The 12677-nt window shown below is 41.9% G+C and overlaps 1 protein-coding gene across 1 annotated transcript in view; it reads right to left on the bottom strand.

Moving 5' to 3' along the window:
- Positions 1–12677, bottom strand: part of DMRT1 (doublesex and mab-3 related transcription factor 1) — a gene marked incomplete at both ends in the record, with an annotated part of 53856 nt that overhangs the window by 34298 nt on the left and 6881 nt on the right. The window lies entirely within an intron of this gene.

The following is a 12677-nucleotide window of genomic DNA, read 5'->3' on the forward strand; positions in this document are numbered from 1 at the left end:
CACACCACTGGCAAAAGGAGGGATTACTCACGACTTGCTACCTGCATTCTTCAGTGCCTCTGGACTAAAGGCCATCCAGCTACACTCCTACAGCCTGTTCAGCAAAGGTCTATTTCCACTGCATCCTCTAAGGAAGGGGAGCTCCTTGGGGCTGCCTCAAGTCGCATTTTCTTCATTTCTATATCAACTGCTGCCCTATGATACTTTCAAGGATGAAAAAGTTCTCATGGTATTGCTTTGCAGCCCAGTTCTGACACACTCCATCAGCTGCCCATCCAAGCCAGATAGAACAGACAGCAGCTACAAGCTTAGAATCTCTAACCATATAGCAAACGCACATTTATGAGAGCTCCCCTGAAAGCAATGCCTCCTATGTTACGATGCTGGCTCACTACAACAGAAGCAGATGTTGGTGGTACAGCAGTAGAAGGTGAACCTTCCCACCAATATTCCATTACATGTTGTTGCTGTGTGACAGATGGCAGCGGAGGGGCTGTCTGACAGAATGGTGTCTGACATGGAAGTGCGTATGAAGCAAAGGTATGCCACTGAATTCCTGCATGTGGAAAAAATGGCACCTAAGGACACTCGCTGACACTTGCTGAACTTTTATGGAGACCAATCAGTGGATATGAGCACAGTGAGGTGGTGGGTGGCATTTCAGCAGTGGTGAAAGTGACAGTGGGTCAATTCTACTGGTGCAGGTTTTGAGGAGCACAGCATGCAGACTCTTGTTCTTGTCTGTACTGGCAAAAATGAATAGCTAATGGTGGTGGCAATGTCAAGAAATAGTGCTCTGTAGCTGGGAATTTGCTCTGTCAAATAGTATTATTATGCTCTTTGTATCTTTTGTAGTTTCCATGCAAATAAATAGGAGGCATTACTTATCGAGCAACCTATGTATGTGCTTTTCCTTGTCCAACTCTATGATGAAGAGAAAAAGGATGTGGATTAAAGAAAGGCAGTGAGATATCAAGGGTTGTCAGTATGAAGATGCAGCAGCATCGAGAACAGCCAGCAACCAAATAAAATGCCTGAGAGACAGATGTCAGGCAGGTCTTGTTTGTTTCATATTGTTCCTTTCTCTTTTTATCTGTGTACCTTAGTTACTTACCTGTAAAAACAGTATTGCGCATTTACCAGCCTCTCACAGTTGGAATAACAGTTTCCATGGTACTGTGTATTAAGCTGTACACTAGATCCAATGAATAGTTTTATCAATTACTGTTGTTTTATGATCCAACTTTTTTCACTTCTTCAGCTGTAACAAAAACTCTGCAGTCATGAGTGGTACCATCCCATGTTCAGCTCTTGCTGATTTTTTGCTGAAATCAATGAACTATGCATGTTTATTAGCAAAGAGTATCCCACATTTGATTTTTCCACCACCTGCCCCTAACTGAGCAAGAACCCAGCAAGCTGGCTACTTTCAGAGTATTTCTCACATTTGCACACAGAAGAGCCTGCAGCGCCACTAAGGACTTCTTACTGTTTTTGTGTTTTCATATTTTAATGAAATTTTAACATGGATGACATTCTGCTTCAAGGCCACTTTGTCTGCATCTTTGACAAAATCAGAACTTAGACCACTGTTACCTGCAAGCCAGCAATTCTTCCTGATAAATCAGAGCACCAGCCTGACTCCTTTCCCCAGGGTTAGCTCCTGAATAATGCTGCAGTACAACTCTACTGCTTTTCATGCTGTAAACTAGAAGACAGAAATAAAATTTTTCCTGCTGGGATACCAACTTCACATGAGATGGAGACACCTGAGGTCTGTATGTCATGCTTCACATATATGCAATCTCTTCTAAAAATCTCTGCCAAGCCTTTCCACCTGCTATATGTCATTGGAAGGAACAATACTTTTCCTTAGGAATACTACAAATATGAGAGATAAAAGGAAGACAGGAGCTCCCTAAACTCAACCAAGGAGAACTATCCTGAGATGCAGAAGAAAATGAGAATGTAGAAGAGTTTGCTATGTTTAAGAAAGCCCTTTGAAAATATTTCATAGACGAGAGATCTGCTTCTAATCATCCTAAAAATCATAAAAGCATCCTTGATGTCTCTGTGATCTTCAGCTGGATGGTAGCGCTATGGTTGCTTCCTGTAGAAAAAAGCAGGGGTGGTAGTCCTTTGCTGCAATAAGTATGAGAAAAATATGCTTTTTGCCTTTTATCTCTTTCTATCTTCTACCTGTAGTTGGGGCCACAATTACAGATGTGTGTACGTGCTCAGTTGCTGTCACTCATTTTTCTTTTACCTAGCTGTGGAGCAGCCCTCAGTGGTTCAGAGCTCAGAAACAATGGAATCCACAGTCCTTGTACAACATTTCTGACACACATCCAGTCTGAGCTATAGCCACACCACTGACATGAGCTCCCAACAAACAAGAAGAGAAAGCAAAAGCTATGGAAAAAGAAAAAGTTCAAGTGAAGAGATAGACAGCACCATCTCAGTACTTCTGTGAGTACTTCTTTATGGGAGCTGCGAAGATGACCAGAATTGATTCTTCCTAAATCCCAAGCCACATCATGATCCTGAAGATGGACTGGCAACATCCACCAAAGAGCAAGAGAAAGCTGCCACACGCCACAATTCACATTTTCTTTCTGAACTTAAGAGATGAGTTTTTCTTTGATGTCATATGACAAGTCTCTGCTTTTGTTTGGCAGCATCAGGAAAAGATTCAATGTTTCACCTGGAAGAAGAGAGACATTTCATACAAGACATGATATTTATGCCATCCACACAGACACCTCAGGCAAGTTCAGAGCACTCCAGGGGTACTCTAAGCACTCACAGTCTTGAACATAGTTGCCAGTATTTGCAGCTCTTCAATGACTACCAGCACACAGTCGAGAGCCATGCTGCAATAAAGCACCATGCTTTTACACCTTCAGGCTGGCTGAATAATCTCTATTTCCTACTACTAATGCATATATTTTATATATACAATGCGTATAGAACATACAGAACTGTAAACATGCTAAGCAGAAGGAATTCTGTTACTAATGGATAAAGCTCTGCAAGTCTTGAAGAATTTCTCCGAGCCATACAAGCTCAGAAAGAAGCATAGGCTGGAACAGCCAGTACATCAAAGAAGTGCTAAGAGCCAGCAGGAGCAGAATTAACAGCTGAAGAGCATCACCAAACCATGCTTTCAATAAAAAAGACATTTAGAGACCTGCTCCAGAAGATTTAATTTTATTGTACATCCAATAGAGTTTTTGCTGCACCACGCTGCTTCTTCACAGCTGCAGTCTGCAAACTAGCAGGTGGGGAAAACGCACTGCTCTGGGCTACAACATCCACAACATGGCCGCAATCTGTAGATCAGAGCAGATCTTCTAGTTACTGGCTGTAACTAAATGTGTGCAGCACGGGGCTCTTTGGTTGGTCTTTAGCTTGTGGGCAGCTCTGGACATGACATCCACCTACTGGGAGAACCTTCTCAGTGGCCTCACCTCTGACTCTGAGCCTCTGCAAGGCTCAAGCAATTTGTTCTACTGAAAAGAGGCTGCTAGGCTTTGCCTGTGTTTTCTGCCTGCAAGGAGAGGATACCAAGGTCAAGAAGGCAGCTCTCAGCTCTTTTTTTTTTCAAATGTAATTCAACACAGATGAATAGCTCCGCTTGCAAGGAGAAGGTCCTCCCCTGCTTCAGAGCCTGCCGCATTACAATACCTGCACGTGAGGGGCAGCCCTGAGGTTCATTGCTCTGAAAGGAGCAATTTTTGACAGGAATTAAGCTCTCAACAAGGGAACTGCTGCTGTGCCAAGAGACTCCCACTCTGCCCCTCTAGTTGCTCTTTTAGAACAAGGCCTTTACACTGGTCTTGGTGGCCTTCATCTTCCTTTAGAAAACTCTAGGAAGGGCTTCCACGTCTCTGAAGCAATCAGGAGAAAAAAACCTGCCATCAGACACAAATTTTACCACTTTGCAAGCTGCAGCTAGGGCATGGCTAAAATTATGGGGCTGAGCTCATGTAAGGAGGAGCAGAAACTGGCAAGTAAAACAAAGCCAAAGTTGTTAGAATTCTCACTTTGCCTTTGGGACACTAAGCCTACATCACAGCGATGTCTGAAGCCCTCCTTGTATAAGAAGTACTGTGGCAATGAGATAATGGCATCCCTTCATGCAGTTGTGCCTTTACATTTCCAAGCTCTTTTCCTCTTCTCTACATCTTAATTCATGTAGAGAACCGATGCTACTTTTTTTGCACTATGTATGCAGTATGAAATACGACCCACTCCTTCACAGAAGATCAATATGATGCATGGTAAATACTGCTATTGATCTTGCAGTGTTGTAGGCGACTCTCCAGTTCTATGGCATATTAGTAGTAGTTAACCAGTAATTCATTTCAGGATGGCTAGGATTGTCTTTTAAGGAAGGTGAGTTCTCAGGGTCAGTCACAGATAAGGATCTTATATGTTCAATAACCTGAGACAGGCTACCACCTTCACTTAGCAGAGCATGGTGAAAAACAGTGGTCCAGTCCTCTGGTAATGCAAGCCAGTCTCAGAACATCTACTTCAAAAAATATGGCAATTTACTCAAACTGCAAATATGCATGACAAAATCAGCACAGAAGCCTGTAAATGATAATTCTTTCCCTTTTTACTTTTTGAGATGACAGAGAAGAGATGACAGGAAGTTTTCAGGAAATTTTAATATCTCTATCTCAAATACACAAACGTGTTTTTAAACCTACAAACCAAGAAATGCAAACACTGAATTCACGCTCATCCTCATATGGACCAGTTACACATTGTGCAATACCCTGATATAGGTAATTTACATATGCTTGGGTGAGTTATTGATGCTGAGATCAAATCACAGCAGGTCCGTACTATTTAACTTTCTTAGCCTCTAGAGAAGGCTGGCAGCATTGCATTGCATATAGGGCATGGCTACTGGACATTTAGGAATTCATAGCATAGTACAAGGCACGGACAGAAGCAAGATGGTAACTGTTTTAAAAATCAGGATAGCACATACAGTACAGTTTCAATGCCTGGGAGCATGCAGTAGCACAGTTTAACTCACTGATGTGGCTGCAATTGCTGATTAGTCTACCTTTGGTCACGTATTTCATTAGGGCATACAGTATGACAAGAGAATTTCACTGCCTGCATCAATTGACATGAGTTCTTTGATACATATATGAGATAGTAGTTCTTATTTATCCACTTGCAAAGAAACTACGCTTACAAAGGTATGTTGCTGAAAATGCAAAAAAGAAATGCAACTATTCAAGAAGCACATTTATTTGAGGAATAGGAAAGCACAATGAGTTTCCAGTGAGGAGGGTTCCAGCTTTTGGTACTTTACATTTGCTGTAGTTTTCAATTCAGAGTGACTGTATTCATCACAGCAGTGTCTGCATCTATCTGCACAGTCAGCCTCTGCTACCAAAGACAGCTATGCTGTTAAAATTCCAAAAATCCATTGTTCAGCCAGGAAACACTTGCCTTCATACCTCAACAAATTTCGGATTTGCACCCAACTATTTCCCCTCGCTCAGCACACAAAGCACCCTTACACTCTACTAGCTGGCGTAGCAATATTAAGTCTTGCAATGCCTTAATTCAATTCAGAGCTGGCTTTGATTTCAGACAGTAGCCTTGAATAAGGCTGCTGTGAAATCACTCCCTAACTTAATAATCAGAAACACTGGAACAGTATGTTTCTCCCACCAGACAATCATGACAGAGCTCTTTCAGATGTGAAAGAAAGTTGGCATCGCTACCTAGTTTCTGCAGAGACATCCTCCAGGAAACAAATTCACAAGATGGTTGAGAGGAGTATTTCTTTTTTCTTTCCATTAGAAGTTGCAGATAATCTCTGGTTCCAGTGCTGAACTTTTAGCTTGCTATAAAGTTAATGTGCTACACAATGTTCATTCCAGGCAAGGCTGAGGGGCTGTGTATTTTCTGCCACCCCCAAAAAAGGCCATTATCTGTAATTACCCATTACCATGCATAATTATTTCTTCTATTCTGGTCTATGGCCCCCAGGACTTTATGCTGTTACAGCTGACTGCATTATCTTATCAAATTTGTTAAGGAAGCTTTTTTGACCTTTTGAGCACTTGTCACAGCACCTACGAAAGCTGGCTGTAAATTGTCTAAGCATGTAATGCATGATTTATTGTATATACCCTGCACACTGATACCATACAAAATATTACAAAGATACCTTCTCTACTCTCTCCCCCTCCCCACCTTGCAACTAAAAGGAAAAGAGGAGGGGGAAAAGGAAACCTCTCTAGGAAGAGAAGGAAAGAAAAAGCAAAAGGCCAGATTCTCTCTGTGTGAATTTGAGGAAGTAACAGCAACAAACGGCTAACCCTGAACACTGGCCTCCAGAGAAACTCTTGGCTTCCCTGTTGTGGTCTCATATCCTTTCCTATGCTACCATCAAAGCTTCTCCTCCACTGTTCCTTCAACAGAAGCCCAATTGCTGACAGTTCAGCAAACAGAGAGGGAGGCTTTAAACATGTTTTCTTCCCAACACACAGCTTCTGTCAGTGCAGCATGAAGCCCTGGGTGTTACAGACAGATCTGGAGTAATATCAGATCTAGAGGTGGGTACAGAAAGATCCAGGTATTTTTCTCCCCTTTCCTCAAAGTTCCCAGCTAAGGACCAGATGCTGTCTTGCATGGCAGCATCATTTGCTTCTGCTGATAAGTCTCAGTTAATCAACACACCATGTCACTCTGCTCTGTTAGGAAGGTGAGATCTGACCCTTGGAGAGAAACAAGAAAAGGCACACTGACTGCCTTTATCCCTCATCATCTCTTTTATGTGACTGAATGTTCTCAAGACACATGCCTATCTGAAAGGGATATTCCAGAAATTATCCCTTAGGTAATTCCAGCGAAAATTATTTGAAAGTTTTTGAATTGTATGACAGAATAAACTTCTCAAATACAGGATAATCTTTTATGCCATTGTGGTAACAATCAGTAAACTTCAAGGGCTGCATACGCACTTTAGCCTAAAGCTGCATGGTATGAATTATTTTAGTATAAGGTGCACCTTTCTGATTGAGACTTCTCCCTAAAAGTACAGCAGAAAAGGAGGCATGGGGGTTTCCAAAAACATTCCTGAATGTATACCCTAAGAGATGGCTTGCTGATCCTCTGCTGTGAAGAGATAACTCTTCCCTGCAGCTTCCAGGCATAGCTCTCCAACAATGGGACCCTGCAGACCGGAGCAGTGGCACAAGGAAGACATGGTGTTTTGCATGCATAGAGCAGGTCACACAGCAGCCTGGAGGACTGCTCTGGACCCACTGCCACAGAGACAAGCTCTGGAGTCATACGGGGCTGTACCCCATTCATTCACTGAGAGAAAACAAAACTTGCAGTTCTTCCATGTTTGCAGTCACAAATCACTCAAAAAAGTGTGCTTTTTCCCTCACTTCCCTAACTGCCAACAACTACAGCCTTGTTTTGACCTCAGAAGTCAAATTAGCCTTTCTTGTTCCTTCTTCCTGGGTATCACTCACCCAAAGAAGCATGGATGCTCAGCTGCACTCTGAACAACTTCTACCAGAGGGAGAGATAAAAAAAATCTGTTACCAGTTGTATCAGACAAATGTACTAAAGGCAGCTGTGTCTCCTGGCTAGCAAGACTAACCACAGCCAAAACATCTCAGCCCATACCCAAGAACATGGCCCAACCAGGACAGATACATTATTCTCCTTAAAGATCAAATGCATATTAAAAGTAAATTAAAGACTGGCAGTGCAACAACCCTGCACCCATCCCAGGATCCTTGCCCTTTCCCACACAGGGACAGACCCCAGTGCCTCCTCTCTCTCCTTATCAGGGCACCTACCCTTCCAGCCCCCTCCCACCACCCCAGACTCAGCAGTGGGCCATGGCCTGCCCATTGCCTGCAGCAGCTCTGTGTAACTGCTCTGCAGGCCTTATCAGCAGCAAGGCATAATGGAGCTCTGTCTGCAGCCCTGGCCTTATCCGCACTAACGTCAATGGCTGGGCTCTCCTGCTTCTCAAGGTTTATTCCATTGCCAGAACAATACCCATTTTCACTTCTGAAGAACAAATATTACTTGTTTTCTGCTCCTAAGGATGACTCTGGAGTTGTGACACAAGCAAGCACTGCCTGGGGTTCAGCTTTTCCAGTTCCACCTCCACAGGGTTAATGGGGATGGTGCATCTCCCCGAAACAGCATTAGCCAGGAAGAAGCACTGCAGAATAAAACTGATGCTGTACAGACAGCACATTTCAAGACAATTCAGGAGTTTCCAGACTTACAAGTTTTCTTCATTGTCTTGCTTGTGCCCTAACACACCATCTTTTTACAAGGTACCATTTTGTTGATAAAGTCAAAACCCGTCCAGTGAAAAGAAAAGAAAGCTTTAACTTGAACTTTCAAAGGCACAGCCAGTTCAGACCAGTCATAGCGGAAATTCATTAAATCTTAAGGGAGAGGGTCACTGAAGGGCAAAGTAAATTGTTGCGTCTTCCTGTGTCTCCACCACGAAGCCTTCCAAGCTTCAGCACAAGTGTGCTGGTTTAGACCACAGCAATGTATTTGCCCATAACTATAAGAGAAACCCAGAGGGCAAGCAAACAGGACACCGCCCTCACCCTCTCTCAGCCTCCAGCTTATTTAGCTCAGTGATGTTCCTGATAATGGAGTGGACTGGCCAGCAAGGAATATCAAAAGTCCTACAGCCACCTCACCAAGTTCAGGCACAAGAGAAATTCTCCTTCCCATCACACGTCAGTCGTTGGCCATACATTTCCAGCAGGAACCACCATTATACAACCTGCTTTTCTGCAGCAGCAATGCTGAGAAAGGACAGAATTCTCTATTTTTCACTTCTGGTGAACGTTAAAATGGCTCTTTGCATGTGACTGAACATTTAACAAGCTTTTCTGCATTGGAACTCTGTGCTCTGCAATGCCCACCAGCCCATGTGCCTTTCTATCACCTAGAAACACCACTGCAGTGATTCTATGTTTGTTTACAGAATGTCAGTAAAAGTGTTGCAGAGTTCAAAGCCCAGACTGGATTCCTGTGAGACTTATTTATAAACATCACCGTGTTAGACTCCCCACTGCCCATTCAGAACTTTCAGACCAGCAGAATAATCCTCAAAACCATTTTACTCACACAATTTTTATCTTCTGTCAATTCAGTTTCTTAATTAAGATATCAGGAGATACAAAACGAAATGCTTTACAGAATTTGCATCAAAGTATTTCCCTCTGTCAAGCAATTTTATAATGATAAAAGGTTACTAACTTAATAGAATCTTTGATACACGTTTCTGGTCATACACATTCTGAAAACATCTCTTAATGGCTGTATTTCTCCCCTTACCACAAATCTCAGCCCATTGGGGTCAATTCCACTGCCTTCACAAAAATTAACACCAGACTTACAGGTTTGTAGCCACACATGCATCCATCTCCAATTGCTATCTTAAACACTTCCATGACACCAGCTTTCTTCCTGGCCTTAGGAATTTCCTCAGTGTTAAAAGTCTACAGGAAATCATTGTTAATGGATCAGAGAGATCCTCATCCAAATTCTCTACTTTTTAAGAAAAAAATGCATGCAAGTTATCCAATCCTGCTGACCTTAGTTACTGCTGAGGATGAAAGCAGAATGTCAGCATCTCTATTAACCGTGTCTTCCATATATAGAATTATTATCCCATAATGGACCAAGCCGCCATAAACTCTGAGTGCATGCATTCCTGACACAATTTTAAAACCTCACAATTTTAAGATTCTTACTATACACAAAACAATTCTTTCAAAGGAAAATGTAATTTGAGAGGGAAAAAAAAATAGGAGGAGGAAGAATCCCAGCTAGGAGACTTCAGCTTGGCATAATAAATTTCCCAGTTACACACAAAACCCCAATCTAACTCCAGCTAAAGAGGAACTAAAATACCACCATCAACTCCTGCAGAACTGAGAAGGCACATTTTGTTCACATTTAGTGCACACTTCATAAAAATGATCTGCTGCAAGCATTTAGCAAGCAACTTAAAAATCCTCCTATTATTACTGAAGAAATAAAATCTACAGAAAGTAATTTTTATTTCCACACTTACAGCAGGCTTCAGGCCTTCAATAAGATGTCTGTGGCAGCAAATTTCACTTCCAAAATCTTCTGCAGCCAACCAGAGACATGCAGCAGATCTTTCTAAGAATGCTGTGGGACAATGCTTGCTCCTTCGTTATGTGCGCTTTCAGTCCTTCTAGGACAGTCACTGCAACTATACTCAAATATTTGTTTGTAAAAAAAGAAAGTTTTTTTAAAAAAAAGTAAAGAAAAAGCATTCAAAATCTTTGAACATTATTCTGAATCCATGAAAATGAAACACACTATTTGAATTCTACAGGGTATGCTTGTTAAACTGAGACAGCAAATCAATTTACAAATCTAAAAATTATTACCATGAATGACAGCTAAGAGGATCAGCACAAATAAAGTTGGCACTTCAGAAAACTAGCAGCACAAAAATCAAGCTCTCTTCTTAATGTTCAGTGTAACCACTGGCAGAATACGTGTGTAAATATATATCTATATATATATTCCTCTTCATGTACAAACATTTAACTTGCTATTTAACAGGCATGCAACATGCTACTTATGTGCATAACAGAAGCAAAACTTACATTCAACTTTAGAAACGAGAGGAAGGAATTAAAAGAGAAAGGAAATCTGGGAAGAAAATTAGAATTCTAGACAGTCATTGAAGAAAAAAAAGAAAAACAAATAGCCCAGACACCTGCAGGTCCAAAGAAGCAAAACTGAGAGGAGGAGAAAGAAACTCAGTGCGGATTAAATGTAAAGGGATCTAAGTCATTAACAGGAGATCAAAGAGACATTGGAAGGGAGGCAAGGCTTTACAAATATCTGAGATAGGAGACCTTGGAAGAAATACGACTGGGATAAAATCATTATGGCTCACATTAAAAAGCTAAAGGGAGTAGGATGATGGCTGGAGTTAGCTAGAGTCCACACTTGATTATAAGCAGCATGATGACAGAAACCCAGGTTTCTACTAAATAAGACCAAATAGAAATGAAAAAAAATATAAATCAGGAGGGCTATAAACTTTGATATGGTAGAAAAACCAACCTCCAGGAGAAGAATTGCTAGAGACACCCATCAAACCTAGCCTAGTGAACAAAAACCTTATGCATGCACATCACTCTTGCACAGGATCACTGCATGGAAATAACACCATTTGGACCCAAAAAAACCTGCCTTCATGAAGATGCAAATTGAGAACTAATTAATTTTGTTTCTGCACAGCTGACAAACTGAAAAGCACAGCAACTTAACTACAAAAGCTTACATCAGCCAGGGTTCTGGGACATCAGTAGCACTGCAGTACGGTACAGCTTGGTACGTAAGCCATAACTACAGGAGCTCCAACAGCAAATGGTAGGCCAAGCTGTAAGCAACACAAGTGGTATGAACAGAAACTAGAGTCAGGATTAAAAAACAAACAAAAAAAACCCCTTCTGCTTCTACCCTCATTTCACAAGAAAAGAAGCTCAGTACTTAAGTGACCCTTCATAAGCTCTTCAAGAAAACAAAGCAAAGAGGTGCAACAACGTTTTTACTTATATAATGGAACTATTCATAATAGCGACTAAGGCCAGCAGATTCTAAAATGCAGGAAAAAGTACAGCAAAGTTAACAGGTTAAAAATTTCGGAAGTCTTCAAAACTGCATTTTCAGTCGCCAGGTCATAAAACAATAAATCTACTGAAAATGGAACATGAGGCACTAATGTAAACATAAAAGCACGTTTATAAATAAAGCAGAAGAAAGCAGTCTTTAAGGTACTAGAAAGCATGAGAAAAAAGAAAGGAATCACACCAATTCTCAGTTAAGGAAGCGTGCAGTATGTCTTCACTCCCCACTTCTATCTCTTCTCAAAATAAGAAAGCCCCACACATTCAGATAAGCCATAATAACTGTTTCAAGGACAAAGAAAGGAACAAGAGGTTAGTTGCAGATAGCATAATTATGTGCCCATGGATAGAAAACTCTCAGTACATCCACTCCTGCTCCAGTCTTCATCCTGGTGTGTGTAATGACTAAAGGAAACCACAAGCCAACACAGATAATTCTCTAACTGTGAATGCACGTATGCAAATGTCAGTATTATGATGGAGGAACGTCCAAGGTACAAAGAACAAGGGCTTCCAACCAACTCCCTTGCCTTCTGCAGGACGAGAAGACTGGAGAATCTAGTTCCTTGGGCAATTCACATAGCTGCTACTAACATCAATTCCGCACAGACAACTGCCAAAAGCACAGGGTCCACCTGTAGCTGGTTGACATATACCCGGAAACCTCAGCCTCACGTGAGAAGACAAAAATCAAAACTTTCTATTCCCAATTCTCCGGGGAAAAGCGCTCTTCTGAAATGTGGAAGGATTCCAAGCTGCCTGTGGGATTCTACTTCTACTCTACCAGCCAAAGGCCTGCCCCAGAAGCTCTGCTCCATAGCAAGCAGGTCTGCGGGGCAACGACTGGGCCTCAGCCTCCTCTGCTCCCTCCTGTAGAAGACTCCCAGACCCTGACTCTGGTACAGGAAGCCTTAGATGAGACCTTTGATACCTCCTGCACAACCAAACAAACACAACTGTTTCTGG

Source organism: Tetrao urogallus (genome assembly GCF_951394365.1).
Source record: "Tetrao urogallus genome assembly, chromosome: Z".
Classification (NCBI taxonomy): domain Eukaryota; kingdom Metazoa; phylum Chordata; class Aves; order Galliformes; family Phasianidae; genus Tetrao; species Tetrao urogallus.